Here is an 18473-nt window from a genome sequence, read left to right on the forward strand (position 1 = left end):
CAACAAGTGCAAAGCCCTACGGTGGGGAGGAAGTCTCTGAAACAAAAGAAGACCTTTGTGGCTGAAGCGAGGGACAGTGGGGTGCACGCAGCTCTCACACCACAGCGGACTGAATACAGACCTGGGGAGCCAGGAGGCCACCCACTTGCTGTGTGATCTCGGGTAAATCACTGCCAGTCTCTGAGAAGCCTCTGTCCTCTCTGCAAAATAGGAACGATAATACTTTGCTTCCCAGGGTAGCAAGGATCAAAAGAAATGTCATTGGTGTGTTCTGCAAACTATTCTTTCTAGTTTTTGAACAGCAAGCACTGGGGAAAGAGGTGCCGAGTTGAATACTAAACACGTGAGCCATTCCGGTCTTGCGCGTGCGCGTTGGTCCAGCGCAGCGGAGGCGGAGGAGGAATTTAGGCTCCGCCTCGAGCCGTCCCAGCCTCTTCCTCCCCTCTCCATCCCTCCCACTTCCGCGGGCACCCAGCCGTGCGTCTCCTGCGTGGTGACGTCAGGTGCGTGCCCCTGTCCGGCAGTCGAGGAGACCCCGCGCAGTGCTGCCAACGCCCCGGCGGAGAAGCTGAGGTGAGTGCGGGGCCTCAGGCTCCCCGAGGGAGCGACTCCCCCATCGTCTTGTCCCTACCGCGTCGCCCCCAGTCTTTCCCCATTCTCGGGGACCCGTGGTCTCCGGGATTCTGGGACGGCTGGGAGCGCGGAACGCGGGAGGGTGCCCGGCTCGCGCTGCGCCCTCCGGGCGAGCGCGGGTCCGCGTTCTGTAGGGGCACTAAGGGGCGGGAGTCGCGGCGGGGAAGGCAGGGTGCGCGCCCGCTGCGAGGCGCGGGGCCGGTGCTCCGGGTGTCGGCCCGAGGGCACGGGCGGGGCCGGGCTGTCACCGGGCAGCGGCGGAAGGAAGGGGTCACACCCATCCCGGCCGCCCGGGTCCCCCTCCCCCTCCGGCCGGGCCCCGTGGGCACCCAAGGGCGGGCGGCCGGGCTGGGGCGCCTGGGGCCCCGCTTCACGGAGCCGCGCGCGGGCGCTGGAGGCGGAGGACGTGTCGGTGGCCGGGGCTCGAAGGCTGGGTGCTGCCCACTGCGCTCGGCTTCGACTTCCTGCTTCGCCGGGCGCCGCCGCGGACATTTTGCGGCGGGCGGGGGGAGGGGAGCGGCCTCGCGACCGCGGCGGGGAAGTGGCGGGCGGGGAGGGGGCAGTTTGCGGAGTGGCCCGGCCGGGCCTGCGACGCCCTTCCCGCCGCGGCCGCCCAGCTCGCCGGCTTCTCGGGGCAGGGTGGGTCCGGTCGCCCTCTGGCCGGGGTCCTTTTTCCTGCCCTAGGTAGAGTTGCCCACAGCGTTGCCGTTTGCTCCTCCAGCACCTAACGCTCTCCTGGCTCATTCAGCTGCGGCTTCCCCTTCAGGGAGTTACCTAACCCCTCCCGAAACTGTCGCTCGGCCGTCGGCTTAATTCCTCTTACTAAGGGGAAATTTTCTTTGTTCGTTTGTTTTTTTCCTCCCCTTTAAATCCTAGAGAAATGCAGTGTGGAAGATTACGTCATCGCAGTCTAAGGGGTGAGAGTTTTAACTCCTCCAAGTCAGGGACTCAGCAGAGTAAGACAGCGTTTTTGCAGTTTCAGTGGGTCACCCAGAGACTTCCCTTGCTCCGCTCCCCAGCGCGTCATATTCGGAGGTGGTTTTTTTTTTTTTTTTGATATCCTGTTACTCTTGTTCTTGGCCACCTCAGTTGCATCTAAAGGAAGGTTTAAATGTCAAAATTAGGTTGTGACAGAAAATAAAGCGTAAGACAACACTTTCTGTAGCCATTTGCATAGAATATAACTTTAAAATTCCCCTCTGACTGTACTTGAACGAAGCCACCTTATTTGTGGGTGCATTTTTTTGGCCCCCAAATGACTTTCCGGGAGTGATTGACTTGTCCCATATACTTGTTTGATGCACGGTACCTACCTAGATTGCCTCAGTTGCTCTCTTTGTGGCAAGGGTGTGGTAGTGAGAGGATCAGTTTTGCTTCCTAGGCACTTTAGTTTTTTAATTCAAAACAGTTTTGAGCTTTTACCAAAAAAAGTAAATGAGTGATATTTTTAGGCTTTTGGGATCACTGTTTTTGTTCCCAAGAATGTGAGGTACAGTCTAAATTTTCCATCCTTGTACAGAGTACGGTAGCACAGAAAAATGTTAGCATTGTAAAGCAGATGAATTTCAGTTGTGTGAATGCATTGTTACAAAGGGTAGTTCATGTTGGTACAAGTACTTTTCTATTGTTTCTCATTTGTGTAGAGAGAACAGATTGTTTGTTAAGAAACACAAACTTTAAGAAGTGGTAGATTTAAATGCGCTTTCTCCAGTGTGGGTGTTGAAGATAGGTATGGCACATGAATCTTCTGAAATAGTTTTCTTTGCGTTAAAGTGGTATCTTGCTTTAGAAGTATAAAAATGAAACACTGGTCTGCTGCCTTATTTCTCGAGTCCTCTATTTTTAAGAAGTCTCTGTGTATCAGTTCACATCTTTCTTCTTAAAAATATAGCAGAATAGTTTAAATGAACAATTTTCAGACTGAGACAACAAAATAATTGAGGATTGAAAATAAGCTCTTCCAGTAATGTCTTTAAACATCCTCTGTCTACTCTTAAAATGGTTTCATGTAGTAGCCAACACTTGTGCTCAGTGAAACTTTTTTCTTTGGAATTTAAAGGTAAATACACAGCTTTGAGTAGTCGGGGCTTAAACATCAGTGAGATTCTTAAAGAATACCAAGACCAAATCTTGAAGTCTTTTTGTAACTTCAAGGTTTGTTCCTCTTTTTTAGGATGCTTTTCCATTTGCACTTTTGTGGACTATTTGGAAGAGCATTTCTTGTTAAACGGTTATGCTAATAAAATGTTTTGATTCAAGAGCTGTCAAATTTGGAAAACTACAATTGCTGTGCCTGTCTGATGAGTAATATTGATAGTCATTCTTGAAAGTAAAAGTCAAGTTGTACTTATGGATAGATTTCTAAATGCATTTGTTTATTGTTTTAGTGTCTTTTTTGAGAGCAATGAAGAGCCCCTAATGAGAACTGTAGGCTACAGGGCTTTTCGGGGAGCAGGGAGTAATAGTGTGTTAACTTATTTCCCATATATGAATCTGTATATCCTCCTATTTGTAAAGGGCTCCATTCTAGGCTTTTATTATAATTCCTTATTCAGTTTTCTTTTCTAAATGTGTTTGTTGTCAGTCTCTCCCACTAGCATGTAAGCTCTATGAGGGCAGAGCTTTGGCCTGGTATGGTCACTCCTATATCCTAGCATCTAGAATAGTGCCAGGCACAAAGTAAGTCTCAAGAAATATTTGTCAGGTGGATGAATTTGATGCTGTCTAAGGGTTGACATTTTTCCTCTATGCGTATTCCATAAGCCCTTGTACTTTGTTTCCCAAGGCATCTTTTTGTGCTTGATCAGCTGTATCCATATTTGGGCTCATTGAAGTGAAATTACTAACTTACACTTGCTTGAGTTTATTTATCTGCAGCTTCATTACCTGGACAATTTACCATCACTTAGAAAATCTTTTCTGATGTCCAGCTCCCTTATTTCCCTAAAAATTACTCAGATTTAATGTTTGTTTCCTTATCTTCATCTATTTCTTTGCTTGCTGATAACAGTTTATTTTCTTCCACTTACTCCCTTCTAACCTGTTACTGTCGAGTCGAATGGCGTAGAATTGCCTCACAGAGTTTCCAAGGAGCGGCTTGGTGGATTCAAACTGCTGACTTTTTGGTTAGCGGCGGAACTCTTAACCATTTCTCTACCAGGGCTCCTATTCCCCTCTACAGTATCAAATTCCTAGTCATGTTGTGCTTTGTCCTTTACCAGTTTCTACTTTTAGTTCCTCATCCCTTCAGTCCAAAATGTTTTTGCTAAAGTAATTTTCACTGCTTGTCATTTCAGCTGTGTCTGCCAGTGCTGCTATTATAAGTCCTGGGTGTCAAAACTCTTCTTCACCTGTCACCCCTGGGACATTGGTTCTCAAATGGTTTATTCCCTGAGGTGAAAACCAGGTGTTTTGCCACCAAAATGGTATCTTTCCTTTCAATTCTAGAAAAATATTTTTTTTCTTCAAATACTTGGCATTTTTTTTACTTGGCATTAGCTCTTATGCTAAAGTTGAGAACAGTTTTTAATGTAGCAAAGAACTACATATTGTGAAGTCTGGTATTCACCAAGCAACAAAGTTTGTAGGTGGTCTGTCATCTGAAGAGAACCTCTACCTTAGGCTATGTTACTCTCTGTTTTTCACTTTAATATTTGGCATTCTCTTCTCCAAAGTAAGCTGTTTCTCTCCATTTGCTGTTTTAATTCTGCTACTCTGTGTTCTTGAGACATGTACTGCTATTATAGTGGTTAAAAGTGTAGACTGTAGAACCAGATTTCCTGGGTTCAGATCGTGGCTCTGCCATTTATTATCTGTGTGATCTTGGGCAATTTAAGTATGTCTCTGTGACTTAGGTTTCCTTTTTGTAAAATAGGGGTAACAGTAGTCCCTATCTCACAGTATTGTTATGAGGATTAAATTAGTTAATATATGTGAAGTGCTGTCTTACTCATCTATTGCTGCTGTAACAGAAATACCACAAGCAGATGGCTTTAAAAAAGAGAAGTTTATTTCCTCACAGTAAAGTAGGCTTAAAGTCCAAATTCAGGGTGTGAGCTCCAGGGGAAGGCTTTCTCTCTGTTGGCTATGGAGGAAGGTCTTTGTCCTCAGTCTTCTGGTGGGGGAGCTTCTCAGGGACCCTGGGTCCAAAGGACACAGTCGGCTCCTGGTGCTGCTTTCTTTGTTGTATGAGGTTCTCAGCTCTCTGCTTGCTTCCCTTTTGATTTCTTGAAAGAGAAAAGGTGGTGCAGGCCACACCCCAGGGAAACTCCCTTTACGTTGGATCAGGGATGTGACCTGGTAAGGGTGTTACAGTCCCACCCTAAGCCTCTTTAACGTAAAATTACAATCACAGAGTGGAGGACAGCCACAGAGTACTGGGAATTACGGCCTAACCAAGTTGATACACACATTTTTGGGGGGACATAGTTCAGTCCATGACAAATGCTGTATAGGTATTTGCTCTTGACATTACCACAACCTCCCTCAGATCCTTGAGACACTATCAGTGTTTCTCCCAGACATCAACATTTTAATAACCATCCTCTCCCAGACTAATCTCATGAAATCATAAACACTATTAAATGAAGTGGGGGTTGTTACTTCCTTTAAAGTTTTATCCATTCTTTTTACCAGTGAGGAGCCCTGGTGGTGAGGTGGTTAAAGCCGTGACTGCTAGCTGAAAGGTTGGCATTCGGAACCCACCAGCCTCTCCACGGGATAAAGACGTGGCAGTCTGCTTCTATAAAGATGTATAGCTTTAGAAGCCCTATGGGCAGTTCTGCTTCTGTAAAGGTGTATAGCCTTGGAAGCCCTACGGGGCAGTTCTGCTCTGTCCTGTAGGCCACTGGGAATTGGAATCAACCCGACAGCAAACCACATTCTTACCCGTGTCCTAGAAGGAAGGGTGTCAGGCATCAAGCGTGCAGCATGTGGTTGAAGGACTAGTAGCATAAGCGTCACCTGGGAGCTGATTAGAACTCTCAGGCCCCATCCCAGGCCTACTGAATCAGAATTTGCATTTTTTACAAGATCTCCACTTAATTTTTATGCACATTAAAGTTTGAAGCACCCCCATTAGGGCTGCTAGACTAATGTGTTAATGAATTTTATTAACAACGTGGAGTGCTTTTATTTATAAAATTTTATTGTGTTTAAAAAAAAATATATAACAAAACACCATTTTAAGCATTTTTAAGTATACTTTTATTCAGTGACATTAAATACATTCACCATGTTGTTTGAGTGCTTTATTTTATGTTTATTTTTGTTCCTTGCTTAAGTATAATGTAGTTTTAGCTTATGTGACAGAACTTACTGCAGGAATGATAATCTGTAGAGGAATCTCAAGCCTGTTTGGCTTTTAAAGGAATTAGTTAATAGTTTTTCTTGCCTGCTGTGTAGAATTGCCTCATGTCGATGCTGATTATCAGCAGCTAATGTGCTGATTAAAGTTAATAAATCGGCCACTGCCCCCGATCTTAAGTTCTAGTTCAGTATATGAATTAATATTTGAACCTAAATGATGCTTTATTGAAAACGAATTGTTATAAAGTGTACGATCAGGATAATTCATATAATTATTGACTATGAAAACTTTAGATAAAATAAAAAATTGGTGTTTAGCTGGTCAAATGTAAAAATGTTATCTTCTTTCTTTGCTAAAATAAACCTTGTTGCCACTCTCAAGGGAAAATGTTAATGACTAAAATCTAGTCCCATTTAGCTGCCATCCTGGAAAAAAAATTATTGCTATTTTGCAAAGACTAAATTGAATTTGGGGGCATTGGTAGTTCAGTAAAAGGAGACCTGGTGGCACAGTGGGTAAAGTGCTTGGCTGCAAACCGAAAGGTTGGCGATTAGACCCTACCAGCTGCTCTGCAGGAGAAAGATGTGGCAGTCTGCTTCCATAGAGATTTACAGTCTTGGAAACCTTATGGGGCAGTTCTTCTCTGTCCCGTTGGGTTACTAGGAGTTGAAATCGACTAGACGGTAGCAAGTTTGGTTTAGACTGAATTTGGGGACATCGGTAGTTTAGTAAAAGGAGCCTTGGTGGCACAGTGGTTTAAGTGCTCGGCTGCTAACTGAAAGCTTGGTGATTTGAACCCACCAGCTGCGTCTCAGGATAAAGATGTGGCAGTCTGTTTCCATAGAGGTTTACAGTCTTGGAAGCCCTCTGGAGCACTTCTCTTCTGTCCTTTCGGGTTGCTATGAATCAGAATCGACTGGACAGCAGTAGGTTTGGTTTCTGTTTTTTGATAGTTAAGTGGTACAATTCTCGTCTTCCATGCAGGAGGCCCAGGTTCAATTCTCTGTCAGTGCACCTTATGCACAGCTACCACTCACCTGTCACTGGAGGCCTGCGTATTACTATGGTGCTGCACGGGTTTCAGCGCAACTTGCAGACTAAGAGGAACTAGAAAGAAAGGCCTGGTGATCTTCTTCCAGAATTCAGCTAGTGAAAACCCTATTGATTGATTACCATGGTCCGGTCTGCAACTTATCATGGGGATGGTGCAGGAATAGGCAGCATTTAGTTCTGTTGTGCATGGGTTTGCCGTGGGTCGGGAGCTGACTTGGCAGCAGCCGACAAGAAGAAGATTAAATTTATATCTCTAATACTTTCAGATTTTCATTTTTCTTAAACTACTTGGTTTAGGAGAAAGTGTCGTAAATGGTTAAGTACTCAGCTGCTAAACAAAAAGTTGGTGGCTTGAACTTACCCAGTGGGGCTCTGCAGGAGAAAGACCTGGCAGTCTGCTTCTGTAAAGATTACAGTCAAAGAGAAACTAGGTAACTGGGAGCCCCTAAGAAGCAAACACCTATGCTCATCCAAAAACCCAAAACCAAAAGAGTAAAAAGATTACTTACAGACTGGGAAGAAGTTTTTAGCTGTGGCATTTCTGATCAGCGTCTGATCTCTAAAATCTACATGATACTGCAAAAACTCAACTACAAAAAGACAAATAACCTAGTTAAAAAATGGGTAAAGGATATGAACAGGCACTTCACTAAAGAAGACATTCAGGTAGCTAACAGATACATGAGGAAATGCTCACAGTCATTAGCCATTAGAGGAATGCAAATCAAAACTACAATGAGATTCCATCTCACTCCAACAAGGGTGGGATTAATCCAAAAAACACAAAATAATAAATGTTGGAAAGGTTGTGGAGAGACTGGAAGACTTATACACTGCTGGTGGGAATGTAAAATGGTACAACCACTTTGGAAATCGATTTGGCACTTCCTTAAAAAGCTAGAAATAGAACTACCATACGATCCAGCAATCCCACTCCTTGGAATATATCCTAGAGAAATAAGAACCTTCACATGAATAGATACATGCACACCCATGGTCATTGTAGCACTGTCACAATAGCAAAAAGATGGAAGCAACCAAGGTGCCCATCAATGGATGAATGGATAAATAATGGTGTAGTCACAAATGGAATACTGTGCATCAGTAAAGAACAATGATAAATCCGTGAAACATTTCATAACTTGGAGGAGTCTGGAAGGCATTATGCTGACTGAAATTAGTTGCAAAAGGACAAATATCCTATGAGACCATTATTTTAAGAACTCTAGAAATAGTTTAAACAGAGAAGAAAATATTCTTTGATGGTTACGAGAGTGAGGAGGGAGGGAGAGGGGTATTCACTAATTAGATAGTAGACAAGAACTATTTTAGGTGAAGGGAAAGACAACACCATACAAGAGAGGTCAGCACAAGTGGACTAAACCAAAAGCAAAGAAGTTTCCTGAATAAACTGAACGCTTTGAAGGCCAGAGTATCAGGGATGGGGGTCTGGGCTTCATGGTTTCAGGGGACATCTAGGTCAATTGGCATAATAAAATCTATTAAGAAAATGTTTTGCATCCCACTTTGGAGAGTGGCATCTGGGGTCTTAAATGCTAACAAGCGGCCATCTAAGATGCATCAATTGGTCCCAGCCCACCTGGATCAAAGGAGAATGAAGAACACCAAAGACAGAAGGTAATTATGAACCCAAGAGACAGAAAGGGCCACATAAAGAAGAGACTACATCATCCTGAGACCAGAAGAACTAGATGGTGCCAGGCTACAACCGATGACTGCCCTGACAGGGAACACAACAGAGAACCCCTGAGGGAGCAGGAGAGCAGTGGGATGCAGACCCCAAATTCTTGTAAAAAGACCAGACTTAATGGTCTGACTGAGACTAGAAGGACCCTGGAGGTCATGGTCCCCAGACCTTCTTTTAGCCCAAGACAAGAACCATGCCCAAAGCCAGCTATTCAGACAGAGATTGGACTGGACCGTAAGATAGAAAATGACACTGGTGAAGAGAGAGTTTTCTTGGCTCAAGTAGACAAATGAGACTATGTGGGCAGCTTTCGTCTGGAGGCGAGATGAGAGGGCAGAGGGGAACAGGAGCTGGTTGAATGGACACGGGGAATACAGGATGGAGAGAAGGAGTGTGCTGTCTCATTAGGGGGAGAGCAATTAGGAGTATATAGCAAGGTGTCTATAAATTTTTGTATGAGATACTGACTGGATTTGTAAAGTTAAAGCACAATTTAAAAAAAAAGATGGCAATCAAGAAACCCCTGTGGGACGGTTCTGCTCTGTCACACTGGGTTGCTAGGTTAGAATCGACTCGACAGCACCCAGCAACAATATCCCTGTGCAGTATATCTCTAGAGTAGTACTTCCTTAGGACCTTTTTCAAATCGAGGCAGACATAGAAATATTTGTATGCTGCACTGGGGTAAATTGATGGTGTTGCTCTTGGCTAGCTGTATGTGCTCCAGACCCCAGGTGCCATGAGGACTGGGGGATCAATGTCTTCAGGCATAACCGTGTCCCAGCCTCTTTGTCCCAAGCGGCAATATGAAGCCGTAGCCATCCTTTGAGTTAAAAAGGTTATCCTGTTACTTTGTGGAAAGAGAAGAGCTTGTTTGAGAACATCAAATGAGCAGTGAAACCAGAGGGAGAGACAGAGGTGGAATAAAAGATACTTTATTAGCCTTAAGGAGCATGAGAAAAGAGGATAATTTCATAGAAGAAAGTAAGTGCAAGATTTCAGTTGCAAACTATTTGCTTGGTTGGCCGGCGATTCAGGAAGAGGTATTTGGTTTTTGTTTGTTTTTAAATCTGATTAAAAACAAACGAGTGGGAAGTCAGAATAGATTCTTAACAGATAAAGAATGCTGTCTGTGGTTTCAGGAATTTTCATTATAAGACAGCTTCACTATTACGCATGCGCACGAAAACCAGTGGCCATTGAGTCAACTCCGACAGGTGAGGACCCCATGTGTTTCAGAGTAGAACTGCGAGCCATGGGATTTTCAATGGCTGTGATTTTTTGGAAGTAGATCACTAGGCCTTTTTTTGGAGGCACCTCTGGGTAGATATGAACCGCCACCCTTTGGGTTAGTAGCCGAATGCTTAACTCTGCGCCACTCAGGAACTTTTTAATTTCATTATAAACCAAAAACCAAACCCGTTGTCATAGAGTTGACCCTGACTCATGGCGACCCCATGTGCTTCAGAGTACAGCTGTGCTTCATAGGATTTGCAGTGGCTGTAATCTTCAAGAAGTAGTCCCCAGGCCTTTCCCAGCGCTGCTGGGTGGATTTGAATCACCAGCTTTTTGGTTAGTAGCTGAGTGCAAAGTATTTGAGCCACCCAGGGACCTAAAACTTCAGTGTAGCTACTGATAATGTGTCACTAGCTGAATGTTACTTGAGAGGAGCTCAGTTTGAGAATCCCTTCTGAAATGTAATTAAGCCAATCATATCATTTATTACTTTCCCAGAAAGCCGAATTTTTAATGTGGGGTTTAAGATTAACATTGATATATTTAAATTATTAGATTTTAAAACGTAAATTTTCATTTATCAGGTTAAGGAAAACAATGGATAGATAGTTCCTATGAGTTCCACAGTGCTAGGATTTAAATCAATATCTAATACTTTAATTTGTTTCAGAAAGTGTACAAATAGTATTCCTAACATATAAGCTTAATGGAAATATTTAGATTCTTTCATGTCATGTTGTTTATTTCCTTTTCTCATCATAGGGCTAAAGGGAATGTTAGATCATTGTATAGTTTATAAACCAGTTGAGGTATAAACCAGTAGGAAATAATTGTAATTTTTAGACTAATGCCTATTTTTTTTGTTGAATGTGTTTCAGGGTGCCTGTAAGATGTTTCCATGGGCTATAAAATAAATCGAAAATCTACTTTTTTAATCTCTCCTCTTTGGGAATTTATTATGTGCACAAAAACCAAACCAAACCCATGCTGTCAACTTGATTCCGATTCATGGTGACCCTGTGCGTAGAACTGCCCCATAGGTTTCCAGGGAGTGGCTGGTGGATTTGAACTGCTGACCTTTTGATTAGCAGCTGTAGCTCTTAACCACTGTGCCACCAGGGCTCCCGTTATATGTATAACTTTATTAAAAGTTCAGAGAAGTCAGGGAATCTTTTTAACTCAGTGTTCCTTAAACTTGTTTCGTGAACTTTTTTTTTTTTTTTTTAAGGCTCGAGGGCAGTTGGTGTGGCCAAACAATGTTTAGTATAGGTAGAAAAAGGGGGAAAAATTCCTCTTAAGTTCCTGAGGTAGGTGAATGGAAGAAACTTCAGCAGAGGCCATTGATCATCTAGTGGCTTTGGCCAAAACCCCACTGGGGAGCTGGTTTACAGCTACTCTAATTTGGAGTTTCTTGAGATGGGACTGAACATGCTATGTATGTGAAAAATCTTTGTGGTATCTATGGGAAATGGGCCCATCTCAACCTAGAATCGGGACAAGGGAGAAGTAGACCAATATTAGGGATTGGGGAAGGGATCGTCCGTTGGCTGCGGGAAAACTTCTGAAACGGAATCCATGTATCCAATTTCTTCAGGTCTTGAATCGGTGAAACTAACTGGAGTATTTTATTGTTTTCTAATACTCTGAAAAGCTTGCAGTAATTTCAGAGCTATATTTTAATTTGGAAACCCTGGTGGCGTAGTGGTTAAGTGCTACAGCTGCTAACCAAGGGTTGGCAGTTCAAATCTGCCAGGCGCTCCTTGGAAACTGTATGGGGCAGTTCTACTCTGGCCTATAGGGTTGCTATGAGTCGGAATCGACTCGATGGCATTGGGTTGGGTTATATTTTAATATTCTGAAAGTCATATAATTCTTGTTTTATTTGCTCTTCAAAGAATTTGATAGTCATTATTGCTATGTAGTTTTTTCTTAATCGTTCGCATTCGTGGAAAGTTAAGTTTTTGGGGAGCTTGTGGTAATAATTTCCTATAAATTTTTTGTATTTTTACAGTTCAGAGTATTTCTTTTGCTGTTTATTCTTGGGGTAACACACACCTCCCCGCCCATCTCATCCTCTGAGAAACTTAGATTCTGTCCTTTAAATTGAATTTTCTTCTAGTTGCGGGTATTAACGTGGGCATGAAAATGGTACCATTTTGTACTCTTTAAATGTTGAACTTGGTTCTAGTTAAATCAGAGCCAGGAACAGAGAAATCACGCCATTTCTCTTACATCTGTGTTACCAGTTACTCAAGGGGCATGGAGGAGCGGGCAAAGTTGTAACTTTGTATATCACGGTTAGGGGTAAGCATTCAGTTTGTTTTATATCTTAAAACACATTGCTCTTTTTTTTGTAATTCAGTGAATTTTCTTCAGGGTCAAGATTAGTTAGTATCCTGGATATGACGTGTTGAAAAGACAAAAGTTGGTTTTTTCCTGCCACCAAATCCTTTACCTCTTACTCACAGTTGGGGAAATTGGTATCATTTCTCCTCTTAACTTACAAAAAATAAAAACCTGCGTCTCTTGCTCTCAGTCTCTCTCTTTTTTTGTCTAAAGATGAAGTCATTATTTCCAGATATCAAAAAGACAAGTTTGTAACTAACTTAATATGTAGAAGCAGCTTTTAAAATACGGCCTAATCAATGGCAAAGACTTTCTGAAGACATAAATTCTGGAGGTGATTCTCTGACAATCCCGGGATTCCTTAAGTTCATTATACAGTATTTTAATGAATTGAAATCCAGGTAGATTGTTCCAGAATTAAAGGCATGGTTGTAAAACTACGGACTGTAAAACGGGCTACACTGTTTCAGTGTGATACTCCTGTAGTTTTTGAGAATGCTGCAGCTTTTTGTAGAGTGTCTTTATTTTTTTTTGCTAGTTTCAAGGTCAGTAGAAGCATGCATTCCCAGAAGAGGATAGAGTTGCTCATGATGATACAGAACGTTTATCCTTTGAAAATGATACTGGCTGGCTTTAAACGTTTGGTGTTAACTACTTTAGCTAGTTTAGGTTGTAGACTTACGCTTTAGGAATAGGATTTTTCTCTTTCAGAGGGGTAGCCATTAATTTCTTTTTTTTCCTCTAGACAGTAAAGGAGAGGTTTTAGGTGCTTTGAGGACATGTTAAGAAGTGTATTCTGCATCCACTGCGCGAGTGTTTTGATGTGCTGTTTCTGTTAACCATGCTGTCTTACTGTTCGACAAGTCCTGGAGCACTTGCTCTGACAGTCACTGTCATAGGTGCTGGGGCTACGGCTGTGGATTAGACCACAACCAGTTTCTGGCCTCATGAGATTTACATTGTAGTGTATGATTTGGAGAAACATGAAGGGAGGGTCAGGGATAGGGTGGAGCGGGGTACGGTAGGGTCTAGTAGAACTCCGGCTGCAATTTAAAATAGGGTAGTCAGAGGAGATCTCACTTAGAAAATGACAATTGAGCAAAGACCTATAGGGAAGATGACTGAGTGAGCTATCCAGGCAAGAGCATTCCAGGTAAAGGGAACAACAGCCAAAGCGACTTTTAATCAGTGACAAGTACTGTCGTGCTTAATTGTGTATGAAACCTTTAAAAATAGACATTAAGCAAATGTATTCTGTAATGCATTAGGGGAACCATTATAGGAGATTTATTTTACCAAATATGATGTGTATAATTTCCATAGAAAAAATTGATAGGGTAAAAGTTTGTGCCTTGATGCTGGTGTTCTTGGTTTCAAAGTATGCTTGAAAAGGCAGATCTGTTGCAAACGCAGGATTGGTTATTTTTCAGAGTCTTTGCAACTCCGTCTTTGTTGTTTTTCTCTTGATCTCTTTTAGCGGATAGAATTATACTGTGACTGCTGTGCAACCAAGCCGAACCATCTGCAGTCATGCCAGCTGTACTGATTTGACACAGACCTCTGTACAAATGCTGTACCGTCTCTCATTTTTCTTTCTGGAATTATTCATGAAGTTTCTGATTGAATGCGTCTATGGAAGTTCACTCCGTTAATAACAGGCTTTACATCAAAATAGTAGACTGCTTTGATTCAGAATCTTGGTAATCTTATCTTGCCCTTTTAAAAATGGCTTGTGGTTTATAAGATTGTTTGGGAATTTGAATGTGAGTACGTCTCCTTCATCAGATATGACAGAGAATCATGACTTGTTTTGTAGTTGGCACTTAGTCTGGTGACCTTCCAAAGAATGTGCCAGGGTCCCTCATTTGGCTCTCAGTTTGTCACTCATTTACAGTGTTGCTTAGATAGTACAGTATAGTGATTTATTTTATGCTGCAAATGTATGCATGTATGCAGGATTTATGATATAATCTGGCACATGATTTCATCCTTGATAGACTTATGATCAAATTCCTCTGTATTGATTTTGAAAAGGGTGTAGTGGTTAAACACTCAGCTGCCAGCTGAAGGGTCAGTGGTTCGAACCCACCAGCCGCTCTGTGGGAGAAAGATGTGACAGCCTATTCTGTAAAGATGACAGCCTTGGAAACCTTACGGGGCAGTTCTAGTCTGTTCTGGGGGTTGCTGTGAGTGGGCGTCAACTCACTGGCAGTGGGTACGCCCTCGGACATAGGAAGGAAGCACTGGTGATCTGCTTTAGAGAGACCAGCCGGTGAGAACCCTGTGGGTCGCAGCCGTTTGATCTCGTCGGGCCTGAGGTTGTGGTGAGGCCGAGGCGACTCATGGCAGCTGAGCGGCAACCCTAGTGTAGGTTTTTCCATTTAAGTCTCGAATTATTGCATTGGTTTCTTAGCAGAGTTCCCTGACTTTTCCGCTTGCTTTTAGCAGTCTACTTTGGAATATAGGTACAAGAGTGATTTTCCTAAAAAACTGTAGTTCTTGGATAAGATATAAATGATAGCTTCCTGCTCTCTACCAAGTTAAATTAAAACTTCTCTGTCTAGCTTTCAGAGACTCTCTGACCTGGACTTTTCCAGCAGGTACTACTTGTGCCATTTTTCTTGGTATTCCTTCTAACTGGAGATTTATTTTCACATTCTCCCAGACCACTCTCTCATACTTATTATTCTTTTAAAAACCTGTGGCACTTGGAGTGTGTAGTAGAAGTTCGTAGCAATCTGAGACTATTAAAATTGTGTTAACCTTTTCCTTTTATAGCCAGTAAAGTATATGGGTGATGTATGTCAAGTTGTCTGGCATAGTACTTGGCACAGTGCAGACATTGTGTAAATTATTGAAGTGTTTTGAGGGCAGGCTTCCTTTCTCACCTAGTGTTGTGTTATTATAGGCATTTAAATATTTTGCTGACGTGTATAGTTAATAGAATCGCTTCTTGGAAAAACAGAAGCCTATTGTAACAGATGTTTTAGGCCCTAACTTGTGTTCAGATGCAATTAAGATTGAATAGGATCTGTTCAGTCCTTGGGCCCAGCACAGTTACTGTTAAACTTTTTATTTCTGTTTTTTTTTCCCCCCAATAGAACAACAATAACAAAAATCTTAACCATTAGTGATAATGTATGTTTTTAATAACATTAGGTGTGTTACCATGTAGATAGTCTTCACAACTATTTTTCATATGTATAGCATTTCATCCTATAGTGTACTTTTAATCATTTTTCTCTTGCATTAACTATTTTGCTGTTATAGCATTCCAGTGTTTCTTGATAAAGTATTTTTTTTTCCTTTTGGATAAATTTATCTAAGGTGGAATTACTGAGTCAAAGGATGTGAATATTTTTATGCCTCTTAAAATATTTGTGCAAGACTTTTAAAGAAATAGATCAAGGCTTTTTGTGAATTTGGTTTACTAGGACTTGTTAGGCTGCTAGACCTCAGGTCTGCCGATGATGTTTTTCTTAATTGTTGAATATGTTTTGGACGTTTTTTTATTTTAGTAAATTAATTTCCCTTAGTAGATTGTTCTTTTAAATAAATGAAAATATTACATGCATGTGGTGTAAAAATGGTGTGAAGGCAGTGTTTGACCTCCTCTAACTTCACCAGGGGGAAGGAGAATCAAGGTCGACAGCCCAAGGCTGATGCCTGTGAGGTGGAGGTCAGATGTGCCTCTTCTCTCTGCCATCTTTACCAATTTTGACACCAACCGTCCCTCCCACAGCACTCTATTTCTCTGCTGGGTTCAGTAATTCATTGCAGTGGCCACAGAGAACTCACAGATGGTACTCAAGATTATGGGATTTATTAGGGAAGTAACGTTACAATTCAGGTTCCAGAATGCTCAGGATACAGTTCTTTGATCAGAACAGCCCGCCCTCAGCCGTGTCTGCAGGCAGACCTCTCTCTGACCCCTCGGCCTCTGCCCTGCTTGGGCAAGTGTTACGAAGCCGTTTTAGCTCTGGCGATCAGTGTCCAGAGACATACTGCCCAAAGGCACTCCTGTGGGCCCGTGGATGCCTACTGCTCTGTCTCCTGCCTCTGTTTCTTGCTGTCTTCAGTGTTACAGCTCTCTTTGTCTGTCTCCTGGTTCCAGGAGCTTCTTGGCGCAGGGATCCTAGGTCCAAAGGATGCCCTCCACTCCTGGCTCTTCTTTCTTGGTGGTGATGAGATCCTTTCCTCCCGCTTCTGGGATGGCTCATTTTAAGCCTAGCAGAATGGCAAAACTGACCAATCCCTTTGCTAGGGTTCCATAGACATTATCTGCACGGCCCCATCCCCACACAGGTGTCACAAACTTTATTTGCATTATCATCAAGCTATCCAATCCCCTTGGTGTGGGAGACATTTGCCTTATTTACATGGTCCCAACCAGGTACTTGGGTGGGAGTTAGAAGGCCATGTCCGGAAGGGCTGTGTAAAAGCGATCCGCTGCGCTGCACGTGGTGGAAACTTTAGTACAAGAGGGAGTACGATGAAAAACAAGCCTTCCACCCACCTCAGATATCCATATCTCCTTCCCAGAGGAGCCAGTTACCAATTTCTTAAATATCTTTGCAGATAGTCTTTAGGTGGTGTATATGTGTATACACACATGCAGTCCCTGACTTGAACGGGGTTCCATTCCAATGACTGCATGGGAAGTTGGCTCTGATGCAAGTTGAATACCTCCTTTTTTTTTTGAGTTTTCATTGATGCCTTTTATTATCAGTATCTTCATAAATCTCATCTTTATTTGTCTTTGGGGTTGGAAACATTACGTTTAAATTTACAGATGTATTTTAATAATATATACATAAAAAAACTACACGTAACATAATTTTCTCCGATGAAGAAGAGTTGGATGACATTGGTGTTCTGTCAGTTGCGGTAATAACTCCACTTGTGGAAGGTTCTTGATTATCTGGATTATCCCTAGGAATGGGGATGGTGTGTCTCATCAGAAAAGTAGTGGGAGTTGTCTGTATGGTCCTTTTTTTTTTCTTTATTTTGTAACATCTCACTGCATCCTAAACATGTCTGTCAGCTTTAGCAAAACGATCAGCGTTTGGGTCCATGTTTTCAAGCAGCTGAAGCCCCTGATGTAGTGTAGAAAAAACTCCAGCTAATCATTGCACCGTAAAGTTCTTTAACAGCTGCTGCTGCTTCTTCATTATCTCTTTCTCCTTCAGCATTTCTTTCCTCTTCAGCATTCGTTAGATTCTGATATGTCAATTCCCCTTCTTTTGTGATCTGTGAGCTCTTTTACATTGGTGATACCAAATTCTAAATTCAGCGTTCTTGCCATATGGATGATTTTTCTACTGATCTCTTCCATCGTATTATCCTCATCAGATGCTTGGAGCGTGTTCACGTAACTCAGCAATTTTTCCAACATCCCCTGCACCCCTGGATGCATTTTCCCTGCACGTGAACATCTGAGAATGATAACATCAGCAAATTACGCACTGCAACGCTGTGTGTAGTACATATTACTAACGATAAAATGTACCCAAAAAGTTAAAAAAAAAAAAAAAACCCCAAAAACCAGATGGTCGTAAGTGTGGTTTGTTTTAACTCGAATACGTTGTAAGTCAGGAACTACCTGTATGTCACCACCAGTTGTTGTCAAGTTGATTGCAACTCATGGTGACCCTTTGTGTGTCAGTAGAGCTGTGCTCTATAGGGTTTTCAGTGACTGATTTTTTAGAATTAGATCTCCAGGCTTTTCTTCCCAGGTGCCTCTGAGTGGAGTTGAACTGCCAACCTTTCACTTAGCAGCCCAATGCCTTAACTGTTTGCACCACCCAGGGATCCCAGAGAAGTTAAGTAGCTTGGCCAGAGTCACACAAGAATAGGGATGTGCGCTTAGGACTGCTTGACTTGAAAGTCCATGCTCTTTACTGCTACTTTATATTGCCTTTCTTGGACATAGTTGAGATTTGGTAAATATTTGTTGAATGTTGAGCAGTGTTATTTTGTCTCTTCTTAAAATAGAAGTGGGTTATATCCCTCTCTAACATTCAGAATCCCCTGACTACAAATGTGACATTTATTTTAAACCTCTCTTTGAGATCAGAGGTAGGGAATTTCAGAAAGGAATGATCAAGTTAGCTAATAACCCTGTCAAGTAGAAGCAAGAATTTTTCTGAGTTTTCTCTTATATTGTTTAGATGCTTTCACCTAATAGCA

General features: G+C 42.3%; 1 protein-coding gene across 3 annotated transcripts in view; it reads left to right on the top strand.

Annotated features, from left to right (window-relative positions):
• Positions 1 to 466: 466 nt before the first annotated feature.
• Positions 467 to 18473, top strand: part of CDC42 (cell division cycle 42) — a 54650-nt gene continuing 36643 nt past the window's right edge. The window contains exon 1 of one of the 3 annotated variants that reach the window (XM_049878215.1): positions 467 to 573. The gene's annotated coding sequence lies outside the window, so the exon portion shown is untranslated. The other 2 variants (XM_049878216.1, XM_049878217.1) reach the window with 2 other exon arrangements.

The sequence above is a fragment of the Elephas maximus genome, chromosome 3 (genome assembly GCF_024166365.1).
Source record: "Elephas maximus indicus isolate mEleMax1 chromosome 3, mEleMax1 primary haplotype, whole genome shotgun sequence".
NCBI classification, from domain to species: domain Eukaryota; kingdom Metazoa; phylum Chordata; class Mammalia; order Proboscidea; family Elephantidae; genus Elephas; species Elephas maximus.